This window comes from Amborella trichopoda, chromosome 1 (assembly GCF_054954075.1).
Source record: "Amborella trichopoda isolate Santa Cruz 75 chromosome 1, AtrichopodaSantaCruz75HAP2 v2.0, whole genome shotgun sequence".
NCBI lineage: Eukaryota > Viridiplantae > Streptophyta > Magnoliopsida > Amborellales > Amborellaceae > Amborella > Amborella trichopoda.
In genome coordinates, this window is record NC_142336.1 from 9,355,929 (window position 1) to 9,372,584 (window position 16,656).

General features: G+C 33.2%; 1 long non-coding RNA gene across 1 annotated transcript; it reads left to right on the forward strand.

Moving 5' to 3' along the window:
* Window positions 1-9,300: 9,300 nt before the first annotated feature.
* Window positions 9,301-10,003, forward strand: LOC148783539 (uncharacterized). The gene is made up of 2 exons (XR_016044501.1): window positions 9,301-9,620; window positions 9,719-10,003. It is a non-coding gene; the product is annotated as an uncharacterized LOC148783539 (long non-coding RNA).
* The last annotated feature ends 6,653 nt before the right edge of the window (window positions 10,004-16,656 follow it).

Below are 16,656 nucleotides of genomic sequence, written 5' to 3' on the forward strand. Positions count from 1 at the left end.
TACCCATCGGTCTGCTGTGTTTGTGACAAATATTGTGTCTAAGTCTATCGGCCCATAGTCTTCAAGCTTCCTTCTTATTTGTCGCACTCTAAGGTTTAAATTATAATGAACGTAGACTAGTTTATGAAGCTTCTCAGAAGCGAGTCGATTCCTCCTAGTAGTGTGCTACCATTGGAACGTACTCCAGTTGCGCTCACAGCCAGTAGCAGAACATGTCTGGGAGAGCACCTTGATTGCTATCTTCTTTAGGTGAGGTGCATCAGTACCATATATCTCCCACCATTCAGCTGGATTAAAATGTAAAAAGCATTGTAAGGGCAAGAACAATTCATAAGATTAAATATATGAATAAACAAAATATTAGCGAGGGGATAACCTGGATCCATCATAGTTCGAGAATTTCTGGCAAGTCTAGTTCCGAAGGATCCTATAGCATCCCTATACATAGCAAGCTAAAACAAATATATTACGTTTTAGTGCATTATTCCTTACAAATATAACAACTCAATGAAGTTCTTACCCAAACATTAAATAATACCTCTTGTATTGCTGCTACTTGGTTTCGATGGCTTCTCTCCAACCTTGCAATAATGTATCTGACCCCTTCCATAATCTTGTGGGGTTGTTCAGGTGTCAAATAGAAAAATTTTGGGTTGAAGTAGTAACTTAAAAAATATATAGGTAGAAAAATGTCATTTACAATTTCATAAAAAAATGATTTAAACTGAAACATTGTAATGATATAAATATATATTTACCAGCATAATGAATTGGACGTCTGACTTTGGTGTTCCACCTCTTTTCTATAATCTCGATCACTTTGCTAGCAAAATTACACTTCTCCCCAATAGCTGATTTCGCCCTCTCAATACCTTCATAAAGGATACCCATGGTAGCTTTCTTATCAGCATCCACCATTCTTAACACCGTGACCAAAGGGGCAGTGGCCTCTACAACACTGGAACATCGAGACCAGAACAGCCTATTTGAGATTATGTTGTCCACTTTTATACCGGTACTGGACTTCGAGAGGCGGTCATTTAACCACTATTCACAAGTAAACAATCTCTTTAATGCACCTTTAGATTGTCGAATGGAGTCCACAGCTAAGTAATCGGTCGCAAAGCGGGTTATGGCAGGCCTGATTATCTCTTTTTTTTTAGAGTGTTCTCTAAACAGAAATAATATTTTCGAGTGGTTGTATATAAATCTCGACACCAACCTTGCTTCATCTAGAGTCTCCTTCACAATTTTGATCTCACCGATTTCCTCTAACATAAGATCGATGCTGTGTGCAGCACACGGGGTCCATACTAGATGCTTCCTCGTATCCATCAACTTGCTGCCCGCAGAAACACATGCACGTGCATTGTCCGTAATAAACTGGACTACATGCTTATCCCCCACCTCCTCCACTATCTGATCATATAGTCGTACGTAGAAGTTTGCATCCTTCTTCGTCCCTGATACGTCTTTGCTAGACAAAAAAGCTGTACCTTTTGGGGAATAGGCCAAGAAGTTTAAAAACTCCTTTTTGTTAACTTTATTCAACCAACCATCACTCATGAGAGTAATTCCTGTCCTTGGCCAACTCTGTTTATATCCTTCAATCCACTTTTTAACTTCCTCTACCTCTTCATCTAATATTGGCCCACTGAGCTCATATGCCGTCGGGGGTTTTACCCCGGGCCCGGCTCTCTGGATTGCACTAACCATAGGTGGAAATTATGGGCTATTGGCTGCATCAAAGGGAATCCCTTTATCGTAGAACCATTTACCAACATATCTCCCTAACATGTTTCTTGTACCTTTAACCATGCCTTTTAGGGTCATCTGTTGTGACTTAGGCTTTGAGAGAAATGGGTCTTTACGACCATGACCTGCAATACTAGCACTTCTAGGTAACTTAGAAACAATTTCTTCAACAACTGATTCTTCTTGATACATATTGCCACCAACCCCTCCATACATATTTGAGCTGGGTCCGCCATACATGCTCGAGCTGGACCCGCCATGCATATCTGAACTAGGCCCACCATGCATATCGAAGCTAGGCCCACCATGCATGTCTGAGCTAGACCCACTAGGCATTCTAAACCCACATTCCCTCTGATATTGTTCATGTAAACTCAATCTTGTGGCCATGTCCAGCTCATTATTATATTGCTCTTCTAGGTCATAATTATATTGCTCTTCTGTATCATTCCTGCTTGATGGTGTATATAAACTAGCTATCTCCTCATTCATCCTATGTTTGGCAATTTTTTTACCTTTGCTAGTATTAAGAATTGCCACCATCTGTTTTTTTACATTACTAGGGACACTAGTGCATGCAGAAACTTCTCCCTTAACCCCTGCCAAGTGTTGCTTGAACCTATGTACCCCACTACTTATCACTCTTTGACAGTAATTACAAATAATTTTGTCTTTCTTGTTGGGATCAAGTCTGACCCCATGTTGCCATGCAGGGTCTTCTGTAGATCTTGACATGATTCAACTGTTTTAAGATGTAAAAAGTTTAAATTAACCTGACAGTTCAAAAAGAAAAATAATCACCATATGTAGTGATAATATGTTGCGGTAGTTCATGTAGTCATATTCGTTGTTATTTGTTATTGCAAAATACCTTTTTTGACAATAAAATTTTCGTACATATCAATTACAAACATTTAGAATAATACAAAATGCAAGCTCCAAACATGGCTACAACTCAATTATCAAGAACATACATTTTTTGCATTAAAAAATTAATAATAAAAACAATTCTTCAAAGAGCCGGCTAACATCAGTCATTCCAACTAAAAAATCCATGAACAACAGATAAAAAAAATACAGTTTTGTATTGAAAATATAATAACATACATTTTTTTGCATAAATAATCCATCAACATACAATTTTTTCAACAAAAACTTTAACAATAAAAATTTAAAATATGGTTTAATACCCCATGATAATTAAAACCTTGTCACGATTTTCACATCTTTTCGGAAAATCATCAATTTTCAAAAAATTCGATCTTGAAAAAAAAAAAAAAAAAATTGCAGCAAACTCAAACAATAAAAATTAAAAATTGGGTTTAAATGTTTAATACATCATGATAATCAAAACTTTATCACGATTTTCACATCTTTTCAAAAAATCATCATTTTTCAAAAAATTCGATCATGGATAAAAAGAAATAAAAAAAAAAAGTACAGCAAATTTTCAAAAAATTCGATCATGGATTAAAAAAAAAAATTAACAAATTTTCAAAAAGTTCGATCATGGATTAAAAAAAAAAAATCATAAATTTTCTAAAAATTCGATAATGGATTACAAAAAATTCGATCATGGATTACAAAAAATTCGCTCATGGATTACATAAAATTCGATCATGGATTATATAAAATTCGATCATGGATTACAAAAAAAAAAAAAACATAAAAAAACAAAAAATTCGATCGTGGATTACAAGAACAGAAAAAAACAATTCGATCATGGATTACAAAAAATTCAATCATGGGTTACAAAAAAAAAAAAAACACAAAAAATTCGATCATGGATTACAAGTAAAAAAAACAAACATTTCGATCATGGATTACAAAAAAGACGATCATGGATTACAGAAAATTCTATCATGGATTACAAAAAATTCGATCATGGATTACATAAAATTCGATCATGGATTACAAAAAAGTCGATCATGGATTACAGAAAATTCTATCATGGATTACAAAAAATTCGTTCATGGATTACATAAAATTCGATCATGCATTACAAAAAAAAAAAACAAAAAAAAACAAAAAATTCGATTGTGGATTACAAAAAAAGAAAAAAACAATTACATCATGGATAACAAAAAATTCAATCATAGATTACAAAAAACTCTATCATGGGTTACATAAAAAACAAAAAACAAAAAATTCGATCATGGATTACAAAAAAAAACAAACATTTCGATCATGGATTACAAAACATTCGATCATGGATTACAAAAAATTCTATCATGGGTTACAAAAATAAAAAATAAAAAATAAAATTCGATCATGGATTACAAGAAAAAAAAACAAACATTTTGATCATGGATTACAAAAAATTCGATCATAGATTACAAAAAATTCTATCATGGGCTACACAAAAAAAAAAAAAAAAAAAAAAAAAGAAAAAAAAAAAAAGAAATTGTTCTTCACAGAGTCGTTTTACATAAGCGATTTTAACTCAAAAATTCACCTCCAAGTGAATAAATTACATCTAATTGACTATATTTTCTAATAAACAACAATATAAGGAATCAAAAACCTAAATTTTTAACACATTATTTCAAATATATCATGAAAACAAAATCAAAAGGCGGAAAAAAAAAAAAAAAACAGCGGAATTTGGTTCCGCAGACATCTCACTGTTCATGTCAAATTTCTTGCTGTAATTGATCAGATTACATAAAATTGAAAATTTTAAATCATACTAAATACAATAAAGATTAAAAACCCTAATTATTGAACTCATTTTGTTCAAAATATGCCGTGAAATAAATCAAATGGCGGAAAAAAAAAAAAACCCAAAGTTCTTACCTGTTTTTGTGAACCGAAGCCTTCAATCTCCAAAAAACTCTGTTTTTTTCAACGATTATCACAAATTAGTAACAAAAGCTTTTGATTCATAGCTTTAAGATCAATATGACTACAAATTTTGAAAGATTCATGCCCTATTTGGCATGAAATTTCAGAAATGGCGGAAACCCTGAACGTCGAATTTTTCTTGATCCAAAAACAACCAATTTTTCCACCATTTAATACTTGAAAAAGCTGAATAAAGCTTTTTACAGCCTGTAAAACAGATCACATGCCGAACAAAACAAAAAAAATGATAAAAAAATGACAAATTTGAAAAAATCCGTGAAGAACACTGTGCAACCCGTGTTCTTCACGGACTCGTCGATTCAGCACAGTGAATCGGTGAGTCACTGTGCGAAATCGTCCGGTTCTCTCTAGAACCGGACGATTCCCGGTTTTTGAACCGATCCGGTACCTTTTTCGTGAATTTCAAGTCGAACCGGGCGAGTCCGGTTCGACTAGGCGATTTTTTAAAAGCTGGTTAAAAGATAGATACAACCTCAATATAAGAACTTGTGTCATGCGTTTGGTACGGACTGACACGTCAAGTGTCAGTACGAAACGGTGTTGACAACCTCCTCTTTCAGATTCATCAAATGAAATGGCACATCAACTGCCATTCGTATGATGGAATCCAACAATCGGCTGACATAACTGCAATGCGAATGGTGCCAAGGACATTTAAAGAGAGTTATTAGGTCGACTCATCAATTTTTGAACTATAAATAATACCAATACTGCTATGGATATAGGGATAAATCTAAGACACCAAGTCTTGGACCAATGATTATTAAATAATCGATTAGAATGATCTCATTTATCTCACGAGTTATAAAGAAATTCGCCCTAAAACTAGAGAGTAATTTTTTTTACTAAGACTAGGACAAATGATTATTAAATAATTGATTAGAATGATGTTATTTATCTCAGGAGTTATAAAGAAATTCGTCCTAGAAATAGAGAGAATGACTTTTTTTATTTTATAAGAGAGCTAAGTTCCTAATATTTTTATGCCAAGTCTTATCCAAAATCATTATAAAAATTGTGACTGCTACTCATCCAACGTCCCTCAAAGAGTCCCCTATTTCTTTTCTTTCACTACAATTCTCCTATTATTATGGGAACTTAATATTTAGTATTTACTATGACTTTAAGGTCTCCTAAGACTCGATTTGTTTAAATTATTATTAAACTAACTAATTATTTTAAGAAAGCATTCATACAAGGTTGACACTTTAGAATATAGAAGTAAGGTACACCTCTAAAATCCTTTAAAAAGGTTGTTTTAATGTTGTAAAAATATCTAATTGATCATCTCAACATCGAGATGCATAGTTATGAAGAACAAAACGGATTTCAAGTCTTATAAATAGTACATCTTGCAACACATTATTTGAACCATCTATTTTCAATATTTTTGTGCGTTTAAAAATCTGTTTGATTTGAATTATTTTTGGAGTTTAAAATTTTATCATTTGAGATAAAAATAGATTATTGCACAATCCTAAAAAAAAATTGACATTAAAATTGCATCTCATGACAAAGTTGGGGGGTCAACCTTATGCATAAACACCCATTATTTTAAGCAAGAAGCTCTTGTCAGCCCACTACCTGATGGAATAGTATAAACTCAATGACCCAGATTCAATGTGGGTTAATTTGATAGTCATGATTGTATTTTGTATTCGGATTTTAATTATTTTCCTACAAATTCAAATCACTTGAAATTTAGAGCGTCCACTTTTATCATCAAAGCACACCGAATAAAAATATTTTAAAAATATTCATAAAAAATAAATTGACCAAAATACCTCTATAATTTTGTAATTTATTTTGTAAAGATTTTTATTAAGTTCGTCTATTTTTCAATAGTAGATGCTCAAAATTTCAAATGAATTAAATTTGTAGAAAATTAAAATTAAAATATGAAATACAATCGTGGTTAAAATATGAAATACAATCGTGGTTTCACAGTGTGATCAACCAGAAACTTGGGGAGGTGTCCCACACCTGCTTCAAGAGCTTTGAGAACCTTTGGAAACTGTCCATGGATTTCTACAATTCTTTCTTCAGAAGTCACATAAAAGGGAATCTCATCTTCTGATAGGACGTGCACTGATGCACCAGAGCTTTCCTGCACATATTTGATGAGACTTCCCCCCTTTCCGATCAAATTGATAGCTTGTGATGAGGCAACCAACAGTCGCACTGTGCATAAGCCAACTTTAGGAGCTGCATCACCTTCACCTTCATTCACTCCAGCCACATGCTTAAACACCCTTAAGACACCATCCATAACGGGAGATATTGCACCCTCTGACTCTTCCTGGCCAGATACCAAAACAATCAATCGGAGGTATCAACCAGTCCTTTCAGGGTTCGGATTCGAGCTTTTCTTTCACCACACAAAAACCCTAACCTCGAGAATTCCACAATCCTAAGATCCACAACTCCTTTAGGCATAGCAGCTCTGCTGCTGCCCTTTCGTTTTTTTTTTTGTTAAAAAAAAAATAAAGGCTGGATGTTTGAGAGATGAAATACTAAATATGCATCGACGACGAAATACTAAATCTGCACCGATGAAATACTAAATTGTGAACCTTGCTCTAATACCGTGTTAAGATTCGTGGGAGCATACATGCACATATATTGAATAGAGAATGGAGAGAGAAGAAGAGAGAACACAACATTATGTGGTTCAGACCAAAGCCTTACGTCCATGAATGTAAAGCCCAACTAGCTACATCTTCACTATTTTAAATGATTGTTTACCTTGAATAAGTACCTATATATATATATATATATATATAGAGGATAATCATACAATTATAGAAAATAAATATGATATGATTATTGGAGATATAGGTAAATAGTAGGAGGCCTTATCACCAGCTAACTTGATGATCAAGTAACTTTGACTTGAGCTCTTCTTATCTTCTCGATATCTAATCTTATCAAGAGATATATACCCATACATCCATAATAATGTATATCAATATGAACCCGAAATATCTATATCCTAATAGAAACCCTAGCCGCCTCCTCTTTGTGAGACAGAAACCCTAACTACTTCCTCTCTGACAAAGCTCTCTGTCTCTCTTCTCTTCCCTGCAGAAGCTTTGTTTCTGTGAGAGACAAAAACCCTAGCCGCTTCCTCTGTGACAAAACTCTCTCTCTCTCTCTTCGCCCTTCACCCCTCTCCCTCTTTCTACAAGCCCTCTTCTCCCTTGGCCCATCTCTCTTTCTCTCTCTATAGAAACCCAATCCTTGGCCCCTCTCTCTCTACAAAAGGCCTCTTCTTCCTTCGCCCCTCTTTCTCTCTACAGGAACAACAACCCCAATATTCACTAGCCCCTTTTTCTCTCTACAGAAACCCCAATATTCAGCCCCTCTCTCTCTCTACAAAAGCCCCAATATTCAGTAGGCCGCTCTTCTACCTTCGCCCCTCTCTCTCTATAGAAGCCCCAATATTCAGCATGCGGGAAGATCGCTAACTCCCTCAATATTGTGGACGAGCTCCATTTACATGTACATTGATCTCTCTCTCTCTCTCTCTCTCTCACACACACACACACACATTATTATTGAATGAATATTTCTCTGTCTATTTTCTTCATTTCTGACTGCAAAATCCTTGGGTTTATTTGTTTTTGTTGTTATTTCATCATCTCTGACTGCCCATTCCTCAAATCTCTTTGTATATTTCAGCAGTTGTTAATCTTCGAAAACTTTTGAATTCATACTTATTGTCACCTGAAAATTATGGGCCTTTAGTTCAATAGAGAAATGCTAAAACATGATTAGAATTTTTATTATAAATGTTGTAGTGTTGGGATGGCATCGGTTTATATGATTATTATTAGGTGTTCTTGACTACACATATAATGCATTTTTTGATGAGTTGTTTTCTGACCTTATTGAAGTTAGAATTCTAAGTATTATGATTTTAGTGCTTCTGGGCCTGCAATTCTCGATAGAGCCAGGAGTTGAATCAATAGTTTTCTTTATTATAGCCCATTGCAGGGATGGAGGAATTACGGTAGTGACTAAGGCATTTGTGAAGGAATATGTAGTTTCATGCATTTTGTATAATGAATCTGTGTTATCTATGTTTGAATTTAGAGAAACCTATGCTTGAAGAATAGTCCCTTACTAATTATCTTGCTTTGTTTTATAGGATTTGATTAGATTTTTGTTATTATGCTCTCTTTTGTTAAGCTTTACTTATGGTTCAATAGTACAGGGTAAGTATATGTACATTTCCAGCATTGTCTTTTTTTGCATCCTTGGGAACCTTTTGTGTGCTAAATGCTAAACAGTTCAGTGTGTTGAATTGTGGTCAATGCATTCTTATTCTGATTTTTTATGTCAAATACTATGATGGTTTTTCTTTGTCTAGTTTTGGTATATTCAACACATTGAGTTTCCTTAAGCTCTATATGAATTTTGTTGTCATTGTTTCTCTTTAAAGTATCTAGATGATATAGATATGCATTCTCGTTGTTGTAGAACTTGGTTACTAGATTGTACTTTGAGCTTCCAATATTATTAAAATTCATTGTGGTACTTTGTTCTAACTTTCTTTGTATTTTCTCTATTTATGTTTGAGCTATAATGCCTTGTACTTTTTATTTATTTATGCTTAATATTTAGTGCCATCTAGTTTAAAGAAATCAATCTAACAAGGCTTTATTATAAATGTGAAAGATTACCATAACAATATGAGCTAGTGGAGCCCTGTACAGGAGGCCCAATTCATTGATCTCTTGCTGAAAGAGGTCAAGAAAGTCGGGGCTTCAAGAAATGTGGGGGGGGGTTCAAGAAAGGCACATGGAACCGGATGACAGAGTATATGGTAAACAATTATGGGAACTTTTATGACATGGAATAGCTGAAAAGTAAGGTCAAGCAGTTTGTAGCAATGTACAAGGAAGTAAGAAGCATTTTGAGACCACCAGGTTTTTGGCTGGGATAAGGCTAATCGAATGGTGATTGCCGAACTAGCCATATGGAATCAGTGTACAACGGTGAGTTGAAACGCATTTGTTGTCTATTTCTTTGTGGTTTTGCAAGTTTAGGTGCAATGTTAACACAAATTCAATACACACGTGTGTTCTCCTTACAGGAGTTTACTTATGTGACAAAGTACAGAGGCAAGTATTTGCCTGTGTACTTCAAGATATTTGGCACGGATGCTTCGGATTGAAGCCATGTGGAAGGGGGAAGAAATTGCTGTTGATGTCTTCTTCAAGGCATCTCAGCATCTCAAGACTATCTTCCTAAGCATCTAGTCATTGCTTTCATTAAAGTTCTAATTGTTGCCTAAATCTTTTTTTTTTTAATGTTGGAAACAATGTGGGACAAACAATAATGTTGTTTTATTGTTGAATGAGATAAATTTTTGAGGTTGGTATGTGGATGCATCAGTAGTGAATGTATGTCTAAGTAGTGTTCAAGCTATTACAAGTTATTATTGAATGGGCTGGTTTCTTACTGCTTGTATATGGATGCATTAATTGTGCATGTGTGTTTGTATTTTGTGTTGAAATTATTATAGACACAGTCCAATAGAATATAAGAACCAAATCCATAATTACCATGACTGCCAATAGATATGAGTGTACATGTGTGTGTGTGTATGAGAATAGCAAAATAGCGAGATAGTGTGTATTCAGTTTAAGAAGAAAGTCATCGGCTACCTACTTATGAGAGTTGAACACCTATTCCACTTTATAATTATAAAAAGACTCAACAAATTGTATACCAACAATAGTCAAGAATATAGATATATATATTGATTTCTATTTTAATACAATTGATTAGGAAGCTAGTGATTTGGTACACAATATTGAATTGAGATCGTGGTTGACATTGTCTACAGATTGCTTCAATTTTGAGGTGCAACGAAGTTTATCATGCAACATCTGCTTCAATTGTCGTACAAATATATCTTTCTCTGGGACGCTGCTCTCACCCATCAATAAAACTCTCTCTCTCTCTCTCTCAGTCTCTCTCTCTCAATCCAACGTACTATACTTTTTATAGTAACTTCTATCTTCCTAGCAAAGAGAAACTTTCAATTTATAGTACATAAACTTGCTTCATGTTATCAAACATGCCCTTAGGAAAAGAGCACTTGCTACAGTAATTGAAAATTTTTTGCCGCACGCCCAAATTTTAGGAATGGTAGGACATGCTACAAAAGATGGGATAAAAAAAAAATTGATGAGGATTTGCATGCCCAAATTTTACGAATGGGTGGACTCTCCCCCATAAATTTGAGGCAAGTTCTAGTAGGTTCAAATATTAGGAGGTTTGAAAAAAACAAATAGGAGACAAATTCCAGTCGGTTAAGATTTTCGGAGGTTTGAAAAAAAAAATAAGAAAAAGATTGTGGAGAGTAATTGCATGCGCAAATTTTAGAAAAGGATGGACTTATTTTTAGAGATTTAAAATACAGGAAAGTATAAATTTGTATGCGACTTGCATCTACCTATCCCTTATCTCTTATTTAAGTGAACAAATATAAAAAATTATTTAAAGTAATGAACAGATCTCTACACATCTTCTAATTCCAAAGATCTGGGGTTCTCTTATCTTTCTATAACGTATCCCTTATGAAAGAGAACATTTTTGGTCGTAGAAGATGAGTTTATGTCAAAAAATTATCTAACGTTTTAACGTAGTCATGTAATTGTTTTTTTCCTGCTCATCTTTATTTTCCTGTTCCTATATAGTTCATCCTTTTAACTTTTCCTTGACATACTCTTTTTTTAAAAAAGAACTTTTCCTCGACATAGTCATGTATTGTTTTTTGCACTTCTTATTTGCCTATTCGTGTGCACCACCCAATTTTTATGTGAGTTTTGCCGATGTAAAAGCAATACTTGGGAGGGAGGATAGGCCTTAGAAGAAAGAAAAAAAAAGATGAAGTTGTCAATGAGAACATTTCCCACGATAAAAGCAAACAATACACTATATTTCTAGAAGAGATATAAAAATGTATCATTGACTAAGCTTAAAGTCAAATCCATATTGTATGATTTTAGATGTGAAATCAGACGGCCAATAGGACATCACAGCCCCATTTCAAAATTAAAAACATTTTCCTCAGATCTTGTGCAGTGAAATGACAAACTCAATCAGTTTTTGCACTTGTACCATTGTTTACTAGTACTAAATGGAGTATCATTGTTTACTAGTACTAAGTGGTCCATTATATATGATCTCAAAAAATATTGTCTCCAAAATTAAATGTTTAACCTAATTTGGAGCACCCAAAATAAATCACTCAACATTGAACCATTAGAGAAATGAAAACAATGTTCGCTTACTTTTGAAAGTAAAGTAACTTTGAAGCCTCTGTTACATTGTGAAGTGTCTAAGATGAAGGTAGGGGTTTTCCTTCGAGGAAAGCGTTAATAAGGGTGAGGGATCTCGCGAGTTGGTAACTAGGGACCTCATGGCCTGCCCCTCTAACCGTTGCAAATGTTAAGCCACCTTTTGTATATCACACTATACCCTCCAACATGCATATATGCAATAGCATAGATTGGAATAAATACCTCTTTCTCTCTCTCATTATATATATATATATATATATATATATATATATATATATATATATATATATATATATATATAGAAAAGTCTTCTTCAATGTCTATAGGCGAAAATGAACGGTGATTTCGTCTACCCTCATCACCGTCCAAAGTTCATCGCACGATTACAATTGTCTGGTAGTATTTCATTTTTCATTTTTACAAATTAAAATGATCTGAAATTTAGAGTGTGTGTACATCTTAGTGATTGCACCTAATAAAAATATAATTCGAGAAAACAAAATTGATCAAAATAAGGCAAAACTTTTTAGGGGTAATTTGATCAATTTGATTCATGTAAAATACTTTTTTTGATATTTTTTGTAGATTCGCCTATTTTTTATGAACACACGCTCCAAATTTCAAAGCATTCCGACATGTAAAAAAACAATGAAAAATAAAACACTACCAAACAATCGTGACCGTGCGATGAACTTTGGACGGTGATGAGGGTAGATGAAATCACTACTCATTTTCGCCTATAGGTATTGGGAAGACTTTTTCATATATATATATATATATATATATATATATATATATATATATATATATATATATATATATACACTCCAAATTTCATATCAACTTGATTCGTATAAAAAAAATGAAAAATGAAACACTACCGGACAATCGTGACCGTGAGATGAAATTTGGACGGTGATGAGGGTAGACGAAATCACTGTTCATTTTTGCCTATAGGCTTTTTGTAGTATCTTCCTATATATATATGGGCAATGATTTCATGCAACGGTTGTATCGTAATATGATGTAACAACCTTTAAAAACCATGTTATGGCCATTTGTTTGATCCAAATTTTGAAATATGCATTTTTTTCATTCTAATGAAAAGTTACAAAAAAGAAAAATTTGAAAACACAACCTCAGAATTAGTTTTTTGGCCCAATCAACCTAGGCCTTAGAATGATTTTTTCATTTTCAATTTTTTTTGGATGGCTTTATTATCATTAAATGAACAATGTTAAAAAAGAAAAAAATGATTTTGAGTTTGTAAAGGCTAAGATCTTGAAAATCACCAAATAAATGGTCTAGATTTGTTTTTGGAAGGCGCGCATTTTGACCATATCTAAGATTCAAATTGAACTTTTTTTTTTTTGAGATTGATTATTGAGATGAAGAGAGTGTGTGTGCAAAATTTTGGGTCATACAAAAATATATATATATATATATATATATATACATATGTATATAGGGCAGTGATTTCATGCAACGGTTGTATCATAGTATCATGAACGAGACTTCTAGAAAAACAAGTTTTGTTCATCTAATGATAATAAAGCCATCCAAAAAAAAATTGAAGATGAAAAGTCATTCTAAGGCCTAGATCTAAGCATCTCACCAAAATGAACGGCCTATGTTAATTGGGCTAAAAGCACTATTTTTTAAGTTGTGTTTTCAAATTTTTTTTTTTTATAACTACTCATTAGAATGAAAAGAGTGTATATTTAAAAATTTGGATCAAACAAATGGGCATAACATGGTTTTTAAAGGTTGTTGCATCATATTACTATGCAACTGTTACAAGAAATCATTGCCCATATATATATATATATATATATATATATATATATATATATATATGGAAAAAGCTAGGATTAGCCCACTAGCTCATATGAACATTTGAGCCCAGCGGCCCAGATCAAGTTGGGTCGATCTAAAGGTCACAAATGTTCATCAGTATTTGGATTTTTTTTTTTTTTTTATAAATCCAAATCACTTGAAATTTTAGGCGTGTGTTTTTCTCACCATGGCGCACCTAATTAAAATATAAAAAAAATTATTTTTAAAAAGTAAGATGATCAAAATACCCCTGAAACATTTTACGGGGATTTTGGTAAGTTATTTCATGTAAAATATTTTTTTGATAGTTTGCAAAGATTCAAATATTTTTGATGAACACACCTTTAAAATTTCAAGTGATTTGGATTTGTAAAAAATGAGAATGAGATTTTTTTACAAGGGAAAAAGTATGAACAAAATCTATACTTTCTCTTTGGTTATACTATTTAGCAGCAAGTCGTGCTTTATATTTATTTATATTACCATTAGCCTGGTATTTTCTTGTTAAAATCTATTTACAACCAATGAGTTTCTTCCACTAGGCAAATCTACCAATCCCAGACATGATCTTTAGTTATGAAATCCATTTCTTCATACATAATATCAATCCAAAAATTTCATTCATCAGAATTAATAGCTTCTTTGTAAGCAAAAGGTTAAGAAGTATCTTACCTGACAAAGGCATAGTACTAACCTGAAGTGTTTCTGCAAATATAACTTTTGTTCTAAATGATATGATATACTTTTAATTCTAGAACTCCTCTTAGGCACACTATCATCTATAATAGTAGGTTCAAAGGGATGGCTCCCACTATCCATGTAGTTATCAATATTTTCTACATTAAGTTTAAAATTTTCTATGTTTTCATTCACTCCTTTATCTTTATCAAACTTATGTATATCTACAAGAGTAGGTTTGCCTATTTTGTTATGTTCTTCTTAGAAATGTGTATCCCTAAACTCAACCCAAGATTTGGCCTCATGATTATAAGACCTATAACCCTTAGCGGTATCAGAGTACCCTATAAATTAGCATTTTCTAGTTTTAGCATGCAACTTGGATCTCCCATGGCTCAGATATGAATATGAGCATCACACTCCCAAATGTTTAAATGATCCAATCGTGGTTTATGTCCAATCCACAACTCGTGAGCCATTTTATCTACGAAGTTTGAGGGAACTCTACTTAAGATATATATAGTAGTGTGCAATGCTTCACCCCAAAAGGTTGAGGACAAGTTAGTATGACTCATCATTGAACATATTAAGTGCATCAAATTTTCTATAGATTAATGTAACCAAATCTTGAATAATCATCGTTAAATGAACTAAAGTATTTCATACCCCTATGTGTTTCTATATTAAGTGGCTCACAAATATTAGCATGCACACAATAATATTGGAAGGGTTTTCTAGTCTTTTTTCCAGACAGACATAGTTCATAATTTTTAAAATCTAAATCTGCCATTTTCAGAATCATGGCTTGTTAATAAAAAATCTATTTTTACTAATGTGACTCAAACGCATATACCACATAAAAGAAGTCTCATCATCGTACACATTCAAGTAAGAAAAAAAAAGATGAATTTCATTTATTTTGTCAACCAATTACATATCCCCTCGGATTTTCCCCAATACAATGACTTTCCTATGAACTCCAATTGAAACCTTCCCATTCTTGAAGCGACTTCATATCCCTTAACATCAATGTCCTAATCGAAATCATGTTACAACACATAGGATGGGCATAAAGAGTATCAAAGAGTAAGAAATTCCCATTTGGGATGGCAAACGTATAAGTGTCAATACGGAATACATCATGCTTGGAATCATTGCCAATAGAGATCATATGTCCTCTGGCTTTAAGCTCATTAAATTCCACACAACCTTCTCTAGACCTAGTTATGTATTTAATGGCCCCAGAGTCCACTCACCAATCATCAATACACGCATTAATAATCAAACAATTAATCACTATACACAAGTAGTCATGAGACTCACAACCATGGTTGGGTGTTCTGGGTGCACCTTGTTTGGGCACTGGGATTTAAAGTGTCTCACTTTCACACATATAAAACATGCACCCTGTGGTCCATTGTGCATAAGCTTCTTGTTTTTATTTTCAAAGTTCTGTCTTTTATTATTGTTCTATGGTTGATAAGGTTTTCTTTTATTAGAGAACTCTCCGTTTTGAGGGTTTTGAGTTTAGGCAATGCAAAGTGCATAAGATCTCCTTGAAGATTTATGATCCCTTTTGAATTTCAACTCACAAGCACGATTTTGAAGTATTAATTTATTGCAGTTCAAAAGTAATGTAGTAACAGAAGATTCCTATCACCGGTGCCCCTCCCTCATGGGACGGGACACCTAACATTTGTATGAAGTCTTTTAATGATTTTATTTTGTGTCATGAGTTGATAGATATGCAAATCTGGGGAACTAATTATATTTGGTCTAATAACTATATAGACGACTTAATTATGTCCAGGCTTGATGGATTTTTCAATTCTAAATCATGGGAAAGTGAATTTCCTTTTATTTCTTCAAAATCTCTCTTAAAGTTTTCTTCAGATCATGTGCATTTACTCTAGGATGACCTTTCAGGTTTAAGAGCTAATGGTATGAAAATAAGGAGGCCATAGAGATAGTTAAAACATTGGAAAAATATTTTTATTGGATGTTGGATGTTTCAAAACATTGGATCGGGATGGAACTTTAAGGCTGTTGGATGTTTTAAACATCGGACTGCCCTAATGACATTTGGCCAAGTAAATAAAAACATTAAAATAAAAAACTATTTGATGTTTGTAATATTAGGCTAGGGGTTCAATTAGGAAAAATAAAAAAGAAAAATGTCGGACATCTATGTAAATTTTTAGAAAAA